At 42.3% G+C, this 22,259-nt stretch overlaps 1 protein-coding gene and 1 non-coding gene across 2 annotated transcripts in view; one reads left to right on the top strand and one right to left on the bottom strand.

The window, feature by feature from the left end:
* LOC129626811 (acyl-CoA 6-desaturase-like) overlaps positions 1 to 22,259 on the bottom strand; it is a 40,534-nt gene that overhangs the window by 9,840 nt on the left and 8,435 nt on the right.
* On the top strand, positions 2,251 to 2,354 carry LOC129627465 (U6 spliceosomal RNA). The gene has a single exon (XR_008702613.1). It is a non-coding gene; the product is annotated as a U6 spliceosomal RNA (small nuclear RNA).

Here is a 22,259-nt window from a genome sequence, read left to right as displayed (position 1 = left end):
GTTTCAAGTGAACAGCGAAGGGACTCAGCCACACATACACATGCATCTGTCTCCCTGCAACTTCCCCTCCCATCCAGCCTGCCACGTAACATCAAGCAGAATTCCAAGTGCTCTACAGTGGACTCCTGTTGGTTATCCATTTTAAATACAGCACTGTGTACCTGTCCATCCCAAACTATCCCTTCCCTCAATTCTCACTCCTGGCAACCATAATTCCTTCTCTAAGTGTATGAGTCTGTTCCTGATTTGTAAATAAGTTCATTTGTATAATTTCTTTTTAGATTGACTTAAAAAAAAAAAAAAACAGTGAAATAACCCATCTGACTCTCAAATAGCTTTGTAACAGGATAGGGGCAGCCAGTATTAGCCTCCTCTTGCAGACTGGAAAATGGCAGTGCAAAAAGGTGAAGCAATTCTCCCAAAGCCTTACAAGAGGGAAGTAAAATAGACCCTAGATCGTCTAACCCTAAATCCAGTTCTTTTTCCCCAATTTTATTATTTGCAGTTTGACTTTGTTAAACACCCTCTGAATTATTCAGTGGAAACCGACTCTAGATCGTCTCCATTCTCCACAGACACAGTAAACAGAATTGTGAGTCTATGATAGGGACAATGACAAGCCGTTTGAGTCATGTCCACCCTGGTCCTGCCGGTGCAGCCAAGGATCAAACTGGGGGAGGACATGGCTGCCTTCCATGCCATCAACTTCAAAAGACTAGGGTATTAGGGCCAGAAAGGACTTGGCCTCAAGCCAAGGTTAGGACGTGATGAGTTCAATGCTGACATTTTGAGGCTGAAGAGACAATAGGACTTGTTGCCTGGTCCACTCCACCTTCATTCAAAGGGCTGGCAGCCCTGGGTGGTGCAGAACGGAGCTACCACGATTGGCTGTCACCCTTATACCCCAGACTCCCAGGTCTCAAAAAAGCTGCCCAGTGTCTCATAATTTAAAAAAAAAATTTTTTTATAATACTCAAATTTTCCTATTTCCCTTGACTTTCACTTTCCAGTCATACTGGACTGTAGACAAATCAAGTATTTAGTAAGGAGCCCGAGGTTCAGACATGATAGCTGGTAAGAGAGGGCACTGAAGGGGAAGCCAGGCCACCTAATGCCTTATCCCGAATTCTTTGCACCACCTCCTGCCTCCTGTCGTAGCCATGGGAACCCAGCCACTCTGCCTCTTGGTCTCCCACTAGGAAGCATAAAGGGGATTCTATAAACATTTGCTGAATGGATGGTACAACAAAGGGATAATGAGGAGCTATGTGTTCCCATTTCTACACATTCTGCCTCTCTTTTATTGTGAATGAGATGCCCAGCAAACACAGCTGAAATAATCAACTCATTTTTGTCCTGTCACGCCAGTTTGTCATGTTACCACCAGCCAAAGCAGTAATGCCCCGGGTCAACATACCAGGAGCACTCCTGTGGAAGAGATTCTCAACAAGGGAAGGCTGCATAAAATATCCTGAAAGGACAAAGAAAAAACCCACAAAGCTAACAGATCACAAAATTAATGTACCCCATCTTCGTTTAGCAGGCACTTCCAGTCTCTTTCTCTGCTGATGACCTTTGTTGTTTTTGTTTTTTGGTTGCTAAGTCATGTCCAACTCTTTTGCGACCCCATGGACTGCAGCCCACCAGGCTCCTCTGTCCATGGGATTTCCCAGGCAAGGATACTGGAGTTGGGTTGTCATTTCTTTCTCCAAGGGATCTTCCTGACCCAGGGATTGAACCCACAGTGGAAGCCCCCTGCAGTGGAAGCACAGAGTCATAACCACTGGACCACCAGGGAAGTCCATGTAAATATAATTATAGAACACAAAGGTCATGAGACTGTTTGGTCAGCTCAGTTAAGACATCAGACTCACCAAGTTTGAAAAGCTGGAACATGAAAAAACCTAAGAAAGAAATTATGAGAGGTCTGAAAAAGCAAAAGAAAGACAAAGATGGAAAGAGAGGAAAAAATGGGTCCAAGGACCATGCCAATGATAATCAATAGTGACAGAGCATGTTCCTGTTAGTATGTCTATCTAAACTCGAGTCAGATCAAACAGAATTGCCATTAAGATTCCTTAGATTGCAGTGTTATTGTTTATAACAGATTCATTAGTCAGGTTATCAAGGCCCTCTTTTGTCAAAACATCCTTGATCACTCAGATTAGCAGCAGTCTGGTGCTTCACTACTGGACAGCTGGTCACCCAAGCACTTGTTTATAAGATTTCCTGTTTCATTGTGACAAGACAGTGCTCGATTCGGCAGCACATATACTACAACTGGAATACAGAGAAGATTAGCATGGCCCCTGCACAAGGATGGCATGCACATTCCTGAAGTCTTTCTTATTTAAAAACAAACAAACAAACAATGTAACAAGACAGCCTTCCCAAATCAGACCTCCCTGTTATCTAATCACATTTCTGTTCCAGATTTCAATCCTCATTCAGGAACACTCAGTGGCAAAAAGTTTTATAATGTAAAGACACCTGCAAAATTTGATGGGGAAAAATGTGTGGAACATTTAGAGCTAGGAAACGTCTAGGAAACCTCTCTTGTCTTTCTGATCTAATTGAAGGGGATGTTAATCTCTGTATTCAACCCCACAAAGTGGTCAGTTGGGTAGGTCGTGCTATTTGACATTGTTCTCCAAAACCTCAAATCAACACATTATGTATCTATGGAAATAGAAAAGTCTCATGGGTCCCAAGACCTATAAGATGCAATAGAGAATTCTAAAGCAAACAGGTGAGGGATGACAAAATTACCACAGAATGCTAAGAGAAAAAAAAACAATATATGGGCTGCTGCTTAATTTATTTTTTTGATGGAGGGCAGCAATCTGTGCTTATGAGAAATCTTAAAACAGTGCTTCTCAACCAATGTCACCACCTCCAGGGGACATTTTGGACATTTGTGGGGGTTATTTTATTGTCTCAATGGTAAGAGGACCCCAAAGCCATCCAGTGGATGCAGACCAGAGATGGAAAATGTCCTGAAGTGGGCAGGCTGGTGCCATGGGGCAGAGCACTCTTCTACACCCCATACGATATCATATACATCCAAGGCTCTTGCCCCACATTCATGTAGGTGAAACCCTATTTACAATCGTCTAAATCCTATGCATATGTTTTAGATGCCACATCCAACTTCTTCAATGTGTCCTCTCGTGAAGAAGTACCAACGCATTCACATACCGAAATGCATATTACTTTTTTTATAAATCACTATTCTTCCATTTCTCTTACATTACAGTTGAAATTATGTGTCTGTAGGCTAGATAAATCATCTATAAAATATACTGTAGGACAGTAGAGTGTCACACATAATCTGGGATAAAATCCGTTTTCATTTTCTGTCTCCATCATTTCATCTACATTTATTAATAACATGACGGAATTGGAAAAGTATCTGTAGATGCTAACATGAGTGGCTGCAAATTTACTATCAAACAGGAGATTTATGCAGTTGTAAAGCATCTCCTCACAAACTGTTTAACTGCAAAGAGAAAAATAGTACTTTACAGTGGCAAAGCCTGGCAAACACCACCTTAATCAAATGATCAAGGTTTAGAAAAACATATGTAATATTTGCGTGTGTGTGTATATAGAGAAATATCAAGAAAGAGAAGCAGAGGGGAGTAAGAAGAGGAGGAAGGGGAAGACAGCAAGAGGAGGAAGCAAAATAAAAATGAAATGAAAGGTAAGAACTGAAGTAACAATTTTTAAATAGTTATGATTCTGTGTGTTATATAAACAATCAATGTTAATTTTCTATTTCATAGGTGTAGATAGACTCACGGAAATATCTAAGAAGAGAACAGTGGGAGAAAGCAGTGTGAAGAAAAAGAACAGTACAATGTAATAAGGGTCACAATTTTTAAAGACAAATGGGGGTGTGGACATACATAAACATATGTAACTTTATCCTGATTTACAAAACTTTCATAAATTCAGTGTGAGATGTGAATATAAGAGAAGCTGATAGAATTTTATACCAAACAATACCAAACAAACAAAAGCAAATCAAACACCTCACTCTAACCCTGTTCAGTCCACCATACGGATCCTCCCAGCAGTCGCTGACCGCAGCTTTGCATGTGTCCCCAAACTGCAGCAGAGAGCAACAGAGTATGTTCTTTATGTGCCCATAATCATATGCTCCCAAGTACAAAATGTTAAGTCAATGATTAACCTACCAAAGCACTTTTTTGGAAAGATAGTCAGACTTCAAAGATTTCAAAATCTTTCTTGTAACCCCTGATCTGGCCTACATCTTGGGAAGAGGGGTACAAAGTACAAGGAGGGGCATTTCCCTTTGTGGGAGCCCAGGAACCCCTGCACCGACCAGCTGTCCACCCCACCCCAGCCAAGATGGTCAGAGCCCAATGCAGTGAGCACGCAGGAAAGGGTTATATCTCCTTTGCAAGCAGTTGTCTTTTTCCTGGCAAGCAAGCCAGGTGCCAGAAACTTTACCCAGACGGGGAGGAAAAGAGAGGAGAGGAAGCAGAAGGGGAGGGGGAGGGCATGAAGGAAGAAAATAGAATCATCAGAAAAAAAAAAAAAGAAAGATGAGGTCAAGATGGTTACAGTTTGAAACAACTTCACAACAGTTACATATTTTTTCAAAGCATTTAAAGCCTGTCAAAGCTCTCAAAAGGTACAAGCCTGCAGGGAGGTGACTTCCCTCAACCTTGAAATCTTGCACTCAGCTATACAAAAACAGAAGAGAGATCTCAGACTCAGAAGTTACACAAGTACATGTGCAAGCACTATTGCTGGTTGGGTTTCATTTCTTTGTCTAAACAGAAACTGTTCTTGCAAGTTACCACCAACCCCAGGGATGCCTTGCCAGTGTACTTCCCAGGGCTTACATCATCCCATGCTTTCATTACACCTGTTTCTTTGTATTTGTCACACATTCCTCTCCCTTTCACCTGAACAGCGGAGATACCATTTCCAAGTTCCTTAATTAAATCTTATTTTATCTTGCAACTATCAGGAAAAAAACAAAGTCATCCAGGGTCATCTCTTGAAGGTTGAGAAGCCTGAGCCACCCACCTGCTCCTGCTTGTCAAAATTAAATCTGCCAAGTGCTGAGTTGCTTGAAAATGTCCTGTTAAGTCATTTAAAGACATAGCTCTTCATATATCTAGCAAGGCATAGCTTTGAGACATACACCTTGCCACGATCACAGAACCTCTCCACCAAATGTTTTCTTTTGAAAATACAATAAGTTCCCATCTGAAAATGTTATTATCCATGTTTCATCTTCATATTTCTTATTTCCTTAACAAATAAAGCATTCTTGCATCTAATGAACCATGAAATCTTTCTTAACAGAAAAGGATGTTTTTTTGAGGAATAACTGGCATAACATTGTCTAGTTTCAGATGTACAACATAATGATTTAATACTTGTATATATTATTATTTTTATAACAGCCATCCTGATCAGTGTGGGGTAGTATCTGGAGGAGCTTACCACCTGTTTTCTTCCAGGAGTTTTATGGCTTAAGGTTTCACATCCAAGTCTTGAGTCCATTTTGAGTTAAAGTTTGTGTATGGTGTAAGATAGTGGTCCGGTTTTTCTGTTACCATTTACTGAAGAGACTGTCCTTTCTCCACAGCATATTCTTGGCTCCTTTGTTTTAAATTAATTGGCCACACAGGCATGGGTTTTTTTCTGGGTTCTCTATTCTGTACCATTGATCTATGGGTCTGTGCTTTTGTTTTGTTGCCAATACCATGCTGTTTTGATTACTGTAGCTTTGTAATATAGCTTGAAATCAAGAAGCATGATACCTCCAGCTTTGTTCTTTCTCATGACTGTTTTGACTATTTAGGAGTCTTAGTGGTTCCATACAACTTTTAGGATTGTTTGTTCTATATCTATGAAAAACACAATTGAAAGTTTGATAGAGATTGCATTGAATCTGTAGGCTGCTTTGGGTAGTATGAACAGTTTAACGATAATTATTCTTCCAATCCAAAGCATATATTCCCACTGATGTGTACCTTCAGTTTCTTTCATCAGTGTCTTGTAGTTTTCCTACAATGAGATATCGCTCACACAGGTCAGAATGGCCACCATCAAAAGGTCTACAAACAAATACTGGAGAAGATGTGGAGAAAAGGGAATCCTCTTGCACTGTTGGTAGGAATGTAAATTGATACAGCCACTATGGAAGGCACTATGGAAATTCCTTAAAAAACTAGGAATAAAACCACCATATGACCCAGAAATCCCCTTCCTAGCCATATACCCTGAGAAAACCAAAACTGAAAAAGACTCATGAACACTAGTGTTCACTGCAGCACTATTTACAATAGCTAGAACATGGGGGCAACCTAGATGTCCACGGACAGATGAATGGATAAAGAAGCTGTGGTACGTATATACAATGGAGTATTACCCAGCCATAAAAGTGAACGCATTTGAGTCAGTTCTAATGAGGTGGATGAACCTAGAACCTATTATAGAGAGTGATATAACTCAGAAAGACAAAGACAAATATCATATGCTAATACATATATATGGAATCTACAAAGATGGTACTGATGAAATTATATGCAGGGAAGCAATGGAGATATAGACATTGAGAACAGACTTATGAACACAGAGTGGAGGGGAGGAAGGACAGGCTGGGATGTATGGAGAGAGTAACATGGAAACATACATTACCATATGTAAAATAGATAGCCAATGGGAATCTGCTGTATGGCTCAGGGAACTCAAATGGGAGCTCTGTGACAACCTAGAGTGGGAGAGGAGGGAGGTGGGCGAGAAGTTGAAGCTGGAGAGGATGTGAGTATACCTATGGCTGATTCATGTTGATGGTTAGCAGAAACCAACACAATATTGTAAAGCAAACATCCTTCAATTAAAAATAAATAAAGTTTAAAAATGTATCTTATAGTTTTCAGAGTACAGATCTTTCACTTCCTGGATTAAATTTATTCCTGGCTATCTTATTATTTTGATGTAGTTGTAAACGGAATTGTAAATTAATTTCTTTGATTGCTTATTATTAGCATATAGAAACCCAACAGATTTTTTAATTTGGTTTTATATCCTGAAAATTTACTGAATTCATTAGTTCTAACAATTTTTTGATGGAATCGTTTGGGTTTTCTACATATAATATCATGTCATCTGCAAAGAGTAACAGTTTTACTTCTTCCTTTAGAATTTGGGTGCCTTTTATATCTTTCTATTGCCTGATTGCTCTGGTCAGGGCTTCTAATAGTATATTGAATAAAAATGATGAGAGTGGACATCCTTGTCTTGGTCCCTAGAGGGAAAAGTTTCATATTTTCACCATTAAGTACGATGTTAGCTGTGGGCTTATCATATATGACCTTTATTATGTTGTGATACCTTCCCTCTAACTCATTTGTTGAGAGTTTATCATAATGGATGTTAAATTTTGTCAAAAGCTTTTTATGTAGATATTGAGATGATTTTTATGTTTCATTTTGTTAATGTATTGTGTCACATTAATTGATTTGCAGATGCTGAACCATCCTTGCATCCCTGGGATAAATCTCACTTAATGGTGGTATATGATCTTTCGAATGTACTGTTGAATTCAGTTTGCTAATACTGTGTTGAGAATTTTTGCAGCTATGTTCATCAGGATATTGGTCTGTAATCTTTTCTTATGGCATCTTGTCTGATTTTGTTATCAGGGTTATGCTGGCCTCATAATATGAATTTTGAAGTGTTCGTTCCTCTTTATATTTTATATATTTTGAATATTTTGGAGAATTTACCAGTGAAACCATTTGGTTCTGGACTTTTGTTTGTTGAGAGGTTTTGACTACTGATTCAATCTCCTTACTAGTAATCAGTCTATTCTGATTTTCACATTCTTCATGATTCAGTCGTGGTAGGTTGTACATTTTTAGAAATTAATATATTTCTGTGTTTTCATATTTGTTGGTGTATGATTATAATATTCTCTTATGATTGTATTTCTGTAGTATCTGTTATAACATTTCCTTTCATTTCTGATTTTGTGTCTTTTTTCTTGGTGAGTCTAGCTAAGTCTGCCAATTTTATCTTTTCAAAGAATCAGTTCTTAGTTGTATTAATCTTGTCTATTGTCTTTTTAGTCTCTGTTTCATTTACTTTTGCTCTGATCTTTGTTATTTCCTCCCCACAGTAAAAGATATTTTAAAGTTAACAGATCACTTGCAACTGCGGTGCCTTATAACAGGCTTCTATCCTTCCTTCCTCAGCAAGCATGTGCGATTACCAGAATTAGCATTTCAATCATTTCAAGTTCAAGAACTAGGCTGTCAATCTCTCCATCACATCACTGACACAATCATTCATTTTCCTCTTTCGCTGAGAGCTGCTGACTTGTCAGTGTCTTCTCTGGGCATCTCCATCTAATCCGCTTGCCTTAAAAACCCACACCCCTGTCTGTCAAATAATCTAGGATATAATATTACCCTACAATCTAAGCCTTGAATAAATGGGCAATGGCATTGTGCCCTTACCAGACTGTGATTGCTAAGATTTTTTTTTATCACATTCTTCTTCAAAATGACTTCCAAAGAATCATTTTACAAAATAAGTTTAACATTATCTGTGTGTGCATGTTAAGTTCCTTCACTCATGTCTGACCTCTGCAATCCCCATGGACTGTAGCCCGCCAGGCTCCCCTGTCCATGGGATTTTCCAAGCAAGCATACTGGAGTGGGTTGCCATGCCCTCCTCCAGGGAATCTTCCCAACCCAGGGATCAAACCCACGTCTCCTGCATTGGCAGGTAGATTCTTTACCACTAATGCCACCTGGGAAGCCCTTAACATTATCTACAAAGTTCTTACGGTGTTTCTGGAAACTGTACTGCTCTAATTATCCATTCTGCCAGGTGAAGTCAGTTTGGTTACCTTCTGCAAAGGCAGAAGCTTTGCAGGTTTCCTGCTCACTGTGGCCCTTTGTTCTGTAAACACAGTATCTCACTTCAGTGAGGAAGGACCCAAGCTCCCACTGTGAGTCCCCTTGATCCAAACCAGATGGATAAGTCAGTTTCTTCAGACATCAGTTTTTGCATGTGAAATTAGGGAGTTTATTACATGATCCCTTAATTTCTTTATGAATCTAACTCCTGCATCTCTGGGGGTCATATGACCATGACTCAACAAGGACACCTTGATAATGGTTAACCCGGCTCTCACTCTTAAATGCTTTGCATCTTCCAGAGCTTTCTCTCATAATCTACCTCACAGAATTTTAATAAGTGTCCCATGAGGCAGCACTGGCAATTCTTTCCTCACTTTGCTAATATTGACCCTGAGCCTCTGAGAGTGACTTGTCCAAGGCGTAACAGCCACAAATAAGCAGGATCTTGATTCAAACCCCAACTCAAAGTGTTAAATTCCCAGCCAGGTCCCCTTTCTACTACATAGTAATATTCCTCATAAAGTTTCTGTAAACCACCACTAAATCAGTTGTACAGAAGACTCTCATTCTCGACCCTTCCAAGTAAATTAATCTGGATACCATCACATGCAGGTGTCTTCATTCTGAGATTTCTGTCCTGTGCGGTTAATATTCTTTCCCTTAGGAACTGTGACAGACCAGCACCATTTGTTTCTTGCTTTTAAAAAATTTTAATTAAAGGATAATCACTTTACAATATTATTATGGCTTCTGCCATCCATCAGCATGAATCAGCCACAGGTATACATACGTCCCCCTACTCCGGAACCTCCTCCCACCTTCTGCCCCATCCCGCCCCTCTAGGTTGTCACAAAGCACCAGCTTTCAGTTCCCTGTATCATGCATCAAACTCCCACTGGCTATTTTACACATGGTAATGTATGTTTCAGTGTTATTCTCTCAAATCATCCCACCCTCTCCTTATCCCCGTGTCCCGAAGTCTTTTATGCCTGCATCTCCTTTGCTGCCCTGCAAGTAGGATTATTATCTTTTTAGATTTCATACATATGCATTAAGTGAAAGTGAAGTTGCTCAGTCGTGTCCAATTCTTTTCAACCCCATGGACTGTAGCCTACCAGGCTCCTCCATCCATGGGATTTTCCAGGCAAGAATACTGGAGTGGATTGCCATTTCCTTCTCCAGGAGATCTTCCCGACTCAGGGATTGAACCCGGGTTTCCTGCATTGTAGGCAGATGCTTTACCATCTGAGCCACTAGGTAAGTCCAGATATGCATTAATACATGATATTTCTCTTTCTCTTTCTGACTTACTTCACTCTGTTTAATAGGCTCTAGGTTCATCCACCTCATTAGAACTGACTCAAATGTGTTCCTTTTTATGACTAATATTCCATATTACCTGATCTCCAACAAGGAGATCAAACCAATCTTAAGGGAGATGAACTCTGAATATTCACTGAAACGACTGATGCTGAAGCTGCAGCTCCAATATTTTGGTCATCTGATGCAAATAGACGACTCACTGGAAAAGTCCCTGATTCTGGGAAAAGATTGAGGGCAGGAGGAAAAGAGGACAACAGAGGATGAGATGGTTGGATGGTATCACTGACTCAATGGACATGATTTTGAGCAAGCTCTGGGAGTTGGTGATGGATAGGGAAACCTGGCGTGCTGCAGTCCGTGGGGTCTCAAAGAGTCGAACACAATGGAGTGACTGAACAACAACCCTCTCACTGTGTACCTGATGTGGCCTATCTTCTATGTGTACAGAGAGAGCTCTCAGGTGTCTGTCTCTTCCTCTTCTTATAAGGACATGAGTCCTAATGGATTAGGGCTCCACTCTTATGACCTCATTTAACCTTAATTACCTCCCTAAAGGTCCTACCTCCCTATACAGATGCATTGAGGGTTAGGGCTTTAAGATATGAATTTGAGGGAACACAATTCAGTACACAGCAAATAATCTTAAGCCAAACCAACATGAGTCAAGACTACCAACCAGCCCAAGAAGTTTGACCTCCATTTAGTTGCTGGTTGAAAGATGTTGGAAATCTCAAAAGTGGTCATGGACAGGTTTTCAAGAAAGGCACCATCCTTTTCATTTTTCTGATCTATAAAATAAGAGCTATTTTCTAGGATCCCTTCCAGACTAGTTGACCATGATTACTGACTGCATTTTACAAGATTAATCTTTTAGAATTTGTTGCTGTCTCTGATATATAACCTCTCTGATATATAGCCTATGAAGCAATTATGTCACTGAAAGATAGATCATTTTAAGGGCCATTGTTTTTGTTCTAAAAAGGTTAACGATTACTTAAGTAGAATAGCTTCTACCAAAAGCACGCAAATCCTACTGGTTCTTAGAATGCTGTCAAACAAGACATTAAAACAGAGTAAGATGCACCTGGAAGATTTAGAAAAGACCAGTCCCTCTGGCGCGGTTAGCTTGTACCACAAGAGTATTTGTGAACATTTCTCCAAGGCTGTACTCTTATCCAGTTTCCAAAAGAAATCCTAGTCTTTTAAAACTCCCTATCAGTAAAGAATCTGCCTGAAATGGAGGAGACCCAGGTTCGATTCCTGGGTTGCGAAGATCCCCTGGAAAAGGAAATGGCAACCCATTCCAGTATACTTGCCTGGAAAATCCCATGGACAGAGGAGCCTGGCAGGCTACAGTCCACGGGGTCACAAGAGTCGGACACGACCTGGCAACTAAACCACCACCATTCAGTAAAATATGAATTGATAAGGAGCACCAAATCCCAGAAGGCCAGAGCTGGCAGGTTGCTTCTGAAATGACTCGTTTCTGACTTTCACATCACAGATGAGGACGCTGAAGCCCAGAGATGTGCCATGAAGGGCCTGGGATCCCACAAGTGCTTATTAATACTAGAAAAGCTTGCTTGACACAGACAAGAAGTATGTTTCTAACTGGTCCCAAAGCAGAATTGCTCCAAAACAAAACCAGCATCAGGTAGTCTTTGGTTATGTCCCAGCCAGTGCTTGAAGTCACTGTTTCTGGGACATCGGTGTGCAAGCAAAGACCTGGGGAGCTTGTCAGAAGGGAGATTCAGATTGGGCAGGTCTGGGTGGGGTCTCGGAGTCTATTACTGACCAGCTCCCCAGGTATCACTGATCATGCTGGTCTGAAGATGACAGGGAACAGAAAGGTTCTAAGAGCAAACTCTCATTTCTCCAGAATAACCCTGTTTCTGTGACAGAGCCAGGTACTCTACAGGCACTGGTACTATTGCCATTTGACAGAGGAGGAAACTAAGCATGAGTTCAGTGAATTGCCTCATGTCACACAGCTGGGAAGGGCTGGAGCCAGGATCATCCAGAGAACCAAACTCTAGCCAGTCCTCTTAACTGTTATCTTACCCTTAGGTTCTTGAAAGCAATCCAAGGAACTTCCCTGGTGGTCCAGTGGCTAAGACTCCATGCTCCTAATGCAGGGGGCCCAAGTTCAATCCCTAGTAGAGGAACTGGATTCCACATACTGCAACTAAAGATCCTGCATAGTGCATGGAAGTTCGAAGATCCTGCATGCCATAACTAAGACCCCATGCAGCCAAATAAATAAATATTTAGGGCTTCTCTGGTGGCTCAGTGGTTTGAAGGAAAAAAAGAAAAAAAAAAATCCACCTGCCAATGCAGGAGACACATGTTCTATCCCTGATCCAGGAAGATCCCACATATTGTGGAGCAATTAAGCCCTTCTTCCACAATTACTGAGCTCTAGAGTACTCTTGCCTGGAGAATCCCAGGGACGGCAGAGCCTGGTGGGCTGCCGTCCATGGGGTCGCACAGAGTCAGACACGACTGAAGCGACTTAGCAGCAGCAGCAGAGTTCAAGAGCTGCAACTACTGAAGCCCTCGGGCTTGAGCTCCGTAACAAGAGAAGCCACCACAGTGAGAAGCCCGTGCACTGCAACGAGAGAGTAGCCGCCACTCGCCACAACTAGAGAAAAGCCCTCGAAACAATGAAGACCCAGCACAGCCAAAAGTAAATAATTATTTTTAAAAATAATGAAAGCAAGAGACATTTTTAAAAATAAACATTTAAAAGCAATCCAAGATCACCTCCATGCTTACACATGTCAGCTTTTAAGGCTGAGTCATTAGGACCATATTTTAAATATGTAGCTCTTAAAATATATTCATAAAAAGCAGAAAATAAAAAGTGGGGCAAGTACTCATGAGATAATGTTAAGTAAAAACATCAGAATACAAACTGTATCAGACCAGGCCAGGCCCGCTGATTACCTGGCTCCATCACTCAAGCTGATACAAGCCAATGCATTATGGCAATAGCAGGAAAGGCTTTCCCTTCTCTTTTTCCTCCTCCTCCCAGAAACCATCCCAAGGGAGACTTCACTCTAGCCCCAGCTCCCACAACAAACACTTCAGAAAGTGGGGTCTTAAGGGGAAAAAGGCTTGACACAGAACAAGTCTCAGTTCATGGGAGAAAGCCAGCCCACAGCTCCCAGCATCCACAATTTTCTCTTATTCATTCAGCACATAGCTACTGAGAACTTATGCCATCAACCACACCAGACTTTAGGACAAAAAACAGCCAAAAGCCCCTGTGCTCATGAAGATTGCATTCTAGTAGGAGAAGCTGACCATAAAAAATAGGGCTTCCCTGGTGACTCAGTGGTAAAGAATCTGTCTGCCAATGCAGGAGACACAGGTTGGATCCCTCACCCAGGAAGATCCCACATGCTTTGGAGCAATTAAGCCTGTGTACCACAACTACTGAGCTTGCGCTCCAGAGCCCAGAAGCCTCAACTACAGAGCCCACACGCAGCAACTACTGAAGCCCGAGTGCCCTACAATGAGAAGCCCACACACTGCAACTCGAGAGTAGCCTGCCCAGCACTGGAGACCCAGCACAGCCAAAAATAAAGAATTATTCTTAAAAACAAGCATAGTAAATAACCATACTATATGTTAATAGATGATAAGTGTTATAGAAAAATAAGAGGGGGATAAGGAGTGCTGGGGTGGAACAGACTGCTGTAGCCATTAGGGTCATGAGGAAGATGATGACACTGGAGAAAGGGCTTGAAATGAAGGAGTTAATTACACGCATGTCTGGGGAAAAGACATTGCAGGCAGATGGAACACCAGGTGCAAAGGCCCTAAAATGGAAACAGATCACACCTGGAATGTGTAAGGAAAAGCAGAGGCCACTGTACCTGCAGTGAAGGATTTAATAGGAGAGGAAGCCAGGGAGGTAATGGGCAGGCAGAAAGGTCAGATCTTACAGAGCCCCTCAGGTCTAGAGAAGGACTTTGGCCTTTAAGGGAAACTGGGAGTTGCTGAGGGTTTGGAGCCGAGAAGTGACGTGACCTGACCGATGTACCAAACAACCTCACGCCAGTCACTCTCTGAGCCAACTGAGAAGTGGGCAGAAGCCTGGAGACCAGTTACAAGGCAGCTGCAATAACCCACGCAAGGGGCACCAGTGGGTCAGACTAGAAGGGTAACAGTGAGGTGGTGAGAAGTGTAATAAGACCTGGGTCTCATGATTTCTCGAAGGCTTAGAGGTAGAATGTGAGGGAAAGGGAGGAGTCAGGGATGTTTCCTGCACTTGGAAGAATGAAGTTGTCCTTGATTGATACAAATAACTCCAAGGGAAGCGGACTTTAAGGCCAGATCCAGAGTCTGCATTTAGACAGGTGATGATTGAAGTGTAGACACACAAAAGAGATGAGTGACTGCATGGGTCTGGAATTCAGGGACGTGGGCCAGAGACGTCCACATGGGAGCTATGAGCACATGAGACCAGATGAGGTTTCCAGGGAAGGGAATCAAGTTGAGAAGAACAGGCGCTGTAGGGTCTGAGCCCTGGGCGCATCCACGAAGAGAAAATGAAGCAGCAAGCATCTGGGAAAGAGTGACCCACGAGTGAAGTCAGAGGGAAACCAAGGAGTTGTGAGGGCCTGGGAGTCAAGAGAAGGAAGTGTTTGCTAGAAGAGAGTCATCAAGTATGTCAACTCTGCTGAAAGGTCAAGTTAGACCAAAGCAGAGAGTTGAGCTTTAGATTTAGCAAAGTGGAGGCCATAGGTAATATTTGCAGCAGTTTCAGGGGAGAAAGACAAGGAAGTTTTACCTACTGAAAGGATAGGAAAACATCAATGAGAAAATGAGAAAAAGAGAGAGGGAAGAAGTGATGGCACCTTTGGCATTTAAGGCACAGACTTGTGTGTAAGCCGAGCAGAGCTGTTCTGTGTGTGCACAAGCCTTTATTTTCTCATGACTCAATAGACTGTGCTGCTAACTTACTGACTCTTTGTTCTCTCTCCAACTCTGCCCTGAATACAGCTTAATCTTTTAAGTGAAAGAAAAAATAATAATAAAAGGTCACCTACCAGCTATTAAGCCTTCCCTTGTATGAAATCAGACTTAATTCATTACCTGAAAGCCATGCTTGAAGGCTTCAACTTGAGGTACATTGCTCCAGCAATGGATTTTTGCTTTTGATATTGTTGCCACACCTTTGGAACAACAATATGGGGAAATGCACACTGTTCTTTCTTGGTGTTCGGTCCAAAGAGGCCAGATTTCCACGTTTAAGGCTAAGCTCACTCTTATCCCACACACTGTCTCCCATAAAATCATCTATTGCCAGTGTTCCTGCCAAGTTACCCACTTAGAACCATCTTGTTGTTTCTCACACAAAGACATATATGGAATGCAGAAGAGATGATCTACTTAATCCCATCAGAATTTATCTCAAAAATGGAAGGTCACCTCAAAAAAGTCCTGAATAGTACCAACTCATTAGGAATTACCAATTGCTTATTTTTCCAGTTTGACCAGAAGATGAAATATTTTCTAGGAAAGTACCTAAGACATGATTATTTATACTGCTTATCTTCTGCTTCGTTTCAACTTGATGGAAAGAACTATCATTACTTCTATGGCTAAAAAATAGGAAAATATCAGTAAAGCCTCATTATTTCAGATCCAACTGCTTTGAAAATAACAGTAATTAAACCTTGATTGAAGATTACTTTTGTAACATGTTTGAAAAGGGAGCACTGCAAAGAAAATTAATAACATAAACAGTGTTCAGGAAAGACATCTAACTCACTTAAAACATAATGTGTTTCAAATATTATGTATTTGTTAAAGGAGACCTATCTGTATACTAACAGTACAGAAAGGCAGTATATATGTTTACATATGATGGGTGTGTATTCATGAGTTATGTCATTTCACAATTTTTCTAAATTTAAGAGGTTGTATTGTAATTTCTGATCTATACACACACACTCTCTCACTCACCTACAGTCATGTAAGTATATACAAACAACTCACCAACCCACACGCTTTATCTGCCAATGCACACACCCACGAGCAAGTAGGTTTCCCAGATAAAATAAAATCAAATCACCAATTTTGGGGGGGGGGGGGGAGGGATCCACAGCTCCCTCTATCCCTGAGTCTTAAATGAACTACTCCCCAAACTGCTTTTTCACAATTATATAATTGCAATTTTAGCTGTGTGAAATTAAAAGAAAAAAATGTTATTTCTTGGCTGACTAAGAAGTAATCTATAAAAGAGATCTGCCTCTTCTCCATGCCGGGTACATTTCCTTACCAGGGCAGATATGATCAGAATCCATGCTTCCTAAATCCAATACACCAAGATTTACTTACTCAAATTGAAATAAATAATAAGCTTTCTTAAAATATTACTTTTAGGTGGGTTGTATAAGCAACCTGCAGAAGATGAAAATTGAAGGCAGTCCCTCCCAAGATGTTAGGTTTGAGAGGCGTACATTAGGAAGCTTCCCAGCCCAAGACCAGCAGATGATGAAACCTGACAGATTGGCTGGCATTATCTCCCCCGTTCTGGGTGTCTGTCTCATGCAATCTGCTCCCACGGGGCTGAACCATTGCCTTGTTCTAAAAACACCAACCACACACACACACCACCTCCAATCCTGGAAGCTGAAGAACTCTCCACTGCAGTAAACACTTGTTCTCTGAAGTTTTCTTAACTGAACTTTTAGGATTCATACTGACCACACATGTACCAAATGTACAACATTCAGAAAACCTCGTCCATTGCTATCCCACAGGAGTTAAAAAATACTTGTTTAACAAACATCTTCAGAGCACCTGCTATGATGCCAAGCCCTGCAACAGCTATTAAAGATGTGAAGCTACATCACAGGCTGGTTCTTAGAGGAGATGGATGTGAAGGTGAAAAACATGTCACAAATGTGATACCAACAGTATAAGAGGGGGAAAGGCAGCTGCATGCATCGGTTTGCGAGAAACCACCCTGGAGAGGTTATTTTTGACCTGGGTCCATAGGACAAGGAGGAGGTCACTGAGGGAGAAAGGCAGGACAAGCGTTCCCAACACAGCAAAGCCCTGAGATCTGTCTGGAAAATGGGAGACCTTGAATCAGGAGGGCAAGAACACCAAGCAAACATGATTAAAGCGACGGGTTGGGCAGGATGCAATTCAAATGCCATGCTTCAAACAATAAGGAACCATGAATGCCTTTTAGTCAAGGGCGAACAATCAAGTTACAGAAGGATAACTGTGGCAGTTTGGAGGGCGGACTGAAGTGGAGTGAGGAAATCAGGAACTGAAGGGGAACTCATGCTTGTGTTCATGCTCAGTCATGTCCGACTCTGACACTAAGAACTGTAGCCCTCCAGGCTCCTCTGTCCTCGGGATTTCCCAGGCAAGAATACTGGACTGGGTTGACATTTCCTACCCCAGGGGATGTTCAAAACCCAGGAGTCGAACCCAAGCCTCCTGTGTCTCCTGCACTGGCAGGCAGATTCTTTACTGCTGAGCCACCAGGGAAGCCCTGAAGGGGAACCAGGTCTATGCAAAGGGAAACGAGAAGGTGAGGTGAGAGTTATTTTCAAAACAAGATGAACAGGATTCAGGGACCTTTGTGTGATGGAGGTTAAAGAGACGCAGGAGCACAGGATGAATCCAGTGATTCCAATGACAGTGACAGACGAGACAGACTTCCAAGACTCACACGCAGGCGTGCAGGAGGAGGAAGAGGCAAGCTTGAGTGACGTCTGCCCAGCACTGGCTCTCCTGTGGGTGACCTGAGAGCAGTAGGTGAGGGAGGAGCCAGGCGTGAACAGGTGATCGAGGTCAAGCAACTAACGCTAAAGCCAGGAGTCGCTGATGCTGCAGTTAAAGGCAGCGACCGAGACAGGAGGGAGATGGTGGCCCTAGAGCGAGTGGATGCGACGAAATGACATGAATTTTCACATGTTATGGCAGCTTGTGTAGAAGAACATGCTCCAACTGGAGAGAGTGGCCCCTGGGGCAGATGTTTGCAGTTGGCTAAGTCAGAAGCCCTAGTGGCTCAGAGGGTAAAGAATCTGTCCGCAATGCAGGAGACCCAGGTTCCATTCCTGGATCAAGAAGATCCCCTGGAGAAGGGCATGGCAACCCACTCTAGTATTCTTGCCTGGAGAATCCCATGCACAGGGGAGTCTGGCGGGATACAGTCCATGGGGTCACAAAGAGTCAGACACAACTGAAGTGACTTAGCACGCACATAGATCACAATACATCATTCACCTTATTTCATCTTATCATATAGACATTTATTCACCTCACATCATCACAAGAAGGGTGAATATAGTACAATAAGACATTTTGAGACACAGAGAAAGAGACCATATCACAAGTTTTATTACAGTATATTGTTATAACTGCTCCATTTTATTATCCATTACTGTTACTAATCTCTGAAATATGCCTAATTCATAAATTAAACTTTATCATAGGTAGGTATATAGGCTTCCCAGTGGCTCAAATGGTAAAGAATCTGCCTGCAATGAAGGAGACCTGGGTTTGATCCCTGGGTCAGGAAGATCCCCTGGAGAAGGGAATGACAACCCACTCCAGTATTCTTGCCTGGAGAATCCCATGGACAGAGGAGCCTGACAGGATACAGTCCAGGGGTCACAAAGAGTCAGACATGACTGAATGACTTTTACTTAAGTCAGGAGCCATTCCCAAACCTCTTCTTCCCAAAGCCAGACCCTCATTTTCCCAGTATTACTTTTAGTTTGAAGTGGTGAAACAGTGATAGGGGAAGTCCACTGGGAGCTGATGGTAAAGCCCACTTCTCTGATGAAAGAAACAGGCATAGCTGGAGCAGCCCCCTCTGTTTGCCTTGAATGAGGACATGAGGCCTAGAAGTTCTTAGAGCCAGTTTGTCACCCATAAGATAGCAAAAAGTATGTTAATAATAGGGTGGGGGGATGAAAAGATAGGATGCTGTCTAGCCCTGGATTGTGGGAAACTTAGGCAAGAAACGAACACAAACAGTACAAGAAGAGGAAAATCAGACTACAAATGAGTCCAGAGGAGGGACACATCAAGGCATATGCCTGGCACATGGTAGGCTGTGAAGAACATGGTTCCATCCTTGGAGGCCCACAGCTCCACTAACACCCGGGGACTCTCCAGGGGACACCAGCCATCTTGGAGGGGGATGCCCGACTCCGAGGAAAGCCATGGGTCCACTGGAATCTTTCATCATCTGACTCTTCAAGTCTAACAAGACAGGAATCTCAGAATGTCTGACTTTAGCCAGGTTTCATCTGGAATGACCAACTCCCATGGCAGGAAGGTGGGCACTGGATAAGAAGAACCAATCAGCTTCACAGCCCCAGGGGAAGCAGTCTTGCAGGGTGGTATGGCCTCAGCAAGCTTTCTGGGTGGAGAAAGATGGCCCAGCAGCTTAGAAGGCCCACAGCTGGAGGAAACTTGCCATCTGAAAAGTGCTCATAGAATTTCCCATGATACCCCACAGTTTCCTAAGTTTTACTGCAGCCTCATCTTCCCCTGAATATCCCTTCCCTACACCATCCCTTTCTGTACTTCCACCTCCCTGCACAAATTCAAAATGGAAAATAAATTTAATGATACTTTATGTGGTCTTAACAAATAACAGCCCCCTCAAAATATATACATGTGGGTCTTCCCAGGTGGCACCAGTGGTAAAGAACCCGCCTGCCAATGAAGGAGACGTAAGAGATGAAGATTCCATCCCTGGGTTGGAAAAATCCCCTAGAGGAGGGCATGGCAACCCACTCCAGTATTCTTGCTTGGAGAATCCCATGGACAGAGTAACCCGGCAGGCTACTGTCCATAGGGTCACAAAGAGTCAGACATGACTGAGGTGACTTAGCATGCCCATATATATGAAATACATACATATACCAGAATCACATGGGAAAAGACTTAAATTGCCATCAAGCAGTGAAGGTGTAGCATGTGAGCACTGCTGTATTTCCAACATTGAGATGGATTTTTGATCCTTTATATAATATCTAAGTATTCCATTAAGGAAGAATGACATTTTCAAATGTTTTGTCTTGTACATATAATTTCAAGAGAATCTTACCAAATTGTTGGAGAAGCTAATCTAATTATCTATAGACCAAGTATAAAGTTCAGTTAAAATTGCATTTAACACTCAACCTTCTTACCAGAGAGAAGGGTGAAGAGAGAGTGAGTTAGGGAGTTTGGAATCCACATGTACACACTGCTATATTTAAAATGAATAACAAGGTCCTACTGTAGAGCACAGGGAACTCCACTTAATGTTACGTGGCAGTCTGGATGAGGAGGGAATTTGGGAGAATGAATACATTAATATGTAGGACTGAGTCCCTTCACTGTTCACCCGAAACTAACACAACATTGTTAATTAAGTATGCTCCAATATAAAATAAAGTTTTTAAAGAAAAAACAGAATAAAAAACAGCTCTTATGAAAACAAAACAAAACACTCTACCTTAGCGGCCTTGCACACATGACCTGGTGGAGAGGAAGCCCTGACAAGAATACAGTGTCACCTACGGACCACACACTAAAAATAGTCATACTGTCAATTTTAAAAGCATGTTCAGGGAGACAGGCTATATCACCTTGAGACATGTAATTTATTTCATCTGAACTGACCTTTAACATTTTTGAAGACTTCATTGAAGCACAGTGGGGATAAAAAAATTCTAAAATACTAGCAAGGCTTTCTGCCTCTTTTCATTCTTTAAATATATCTTACAACGCTATTATAAGAAATTGTGTTAAATTGTATTAACTCATTAAACATATATTTGTTGGGCACCTACATGGGCCAGACCATCTGTCTGGCAATAGGATTAAAGTGATAAACAAGTCCAACCCGGCCCCTTGTCCTTTTAAGATTACAGTATTTCTAGAATCTGGCCATTTTTCATCACCTCCACCAGGAGCAGCTTTTGGTCAGAGCCACCTGGGTTATTACTGCAAGAACCTCTACACTGGTCACTCACTCTTCTGTCCCCACAATCCCTTCTCAATGGAGTACAGAGGGAGCCCTTTAACCCAGCAGCCCCCAGCCTTTTCAGCACCAGGGACTGATTTTCATGGAAGAAACGAGCAGGGAGGAGATTTATTATGCACTCTATTTCTATCATTATTACATCAGTTCCACCTCAGATCATCAGGCATCAGATCCTGGAGGCCAGGGACCCCTGATTTAACCTAAGTCAGATGATGACCCAGCTTTGCTGTAAACACCCAAAGCTTCCATCTGATCCAGAGTAAAATCCAGAGTCTTTAGTGCAACTCCCTTTTCCAACTGCACAGCCTCCAAACCCCCATCAGCCATACCGGCCAAGCTGCCCTCTTGTTCTTCCTCAAATCTGACAGGCCTCAGGGCCTCTGCACTTGGCAGACCCTCTGCCTGAATGCTCCCCTTCTCAAGTACCTGCGTGACTCCCTCCCTCCAGGCCTTTACTCAAATAGCCCCTCTCAGACACCATCCCTTCACGCTGATCCCATCCTCCCTGCTTGCCCTGCTTTCCTTCTCTCCAAGGTGCTTGTCAGTATCCAACACATTACATGCGGGTGTTTGCCTGTTTGTTGACTGCTGTCCTCCCCAGTTAGATTTCAAGCCCCATGAGGACAAGGACTTGTTTACTGCAGAATCTCCAGAGCCTAAAACAGTGTATGTCCAGTATTTGCAGAGTAAGATCTCATACACTTTCCCCCATGTATCTCTCTCACTCTCCAGGACCCTGGTTCCTGGGGACGGGAGAGAAGTCAGATGTGGGATGCCCTCACACAGATCTCCTGGGTCAGGACAAGGAAGAGCTTTTCCTTCGTATGTTTGGGGCAGAGACGACATCACGGGTATGTGACCTGCAGGCCAGTCACAGAGGGCTCCATGCTCAGAGCGGCCTTGTGCTTGGTTCAATGCTCTGTGATCACGGATTTGAAGTTCTTAATAGTCTTTGAACAAGGGGACCTATATTTTTATCTTGCACTGGACTCCACAAATTA

The sequence above is a fragment of the Bubalus kerabau genome, chromosome 14 (assembly GCF_029407905.1).
Source record: "Bubalus kerabau isolate K-KA32 ecotype Philippines breed swamp buffalo chromosome 14, PCC_UOA_SB_1v2, whole genome shotgun sequence".
In the NCBI taxonomy this organism is placed as follows: domain Eukaryota; kingdom Metazoa; phylum Chordata; class Mammalia; order Artiodactyla; family Bovidae; genus Bubalus; species Bubalus kerabau.
Note: the sequence above shows the minus strand (reverse complement) of the source record. Positions and strands in the feature narration are given on the sequence as shown.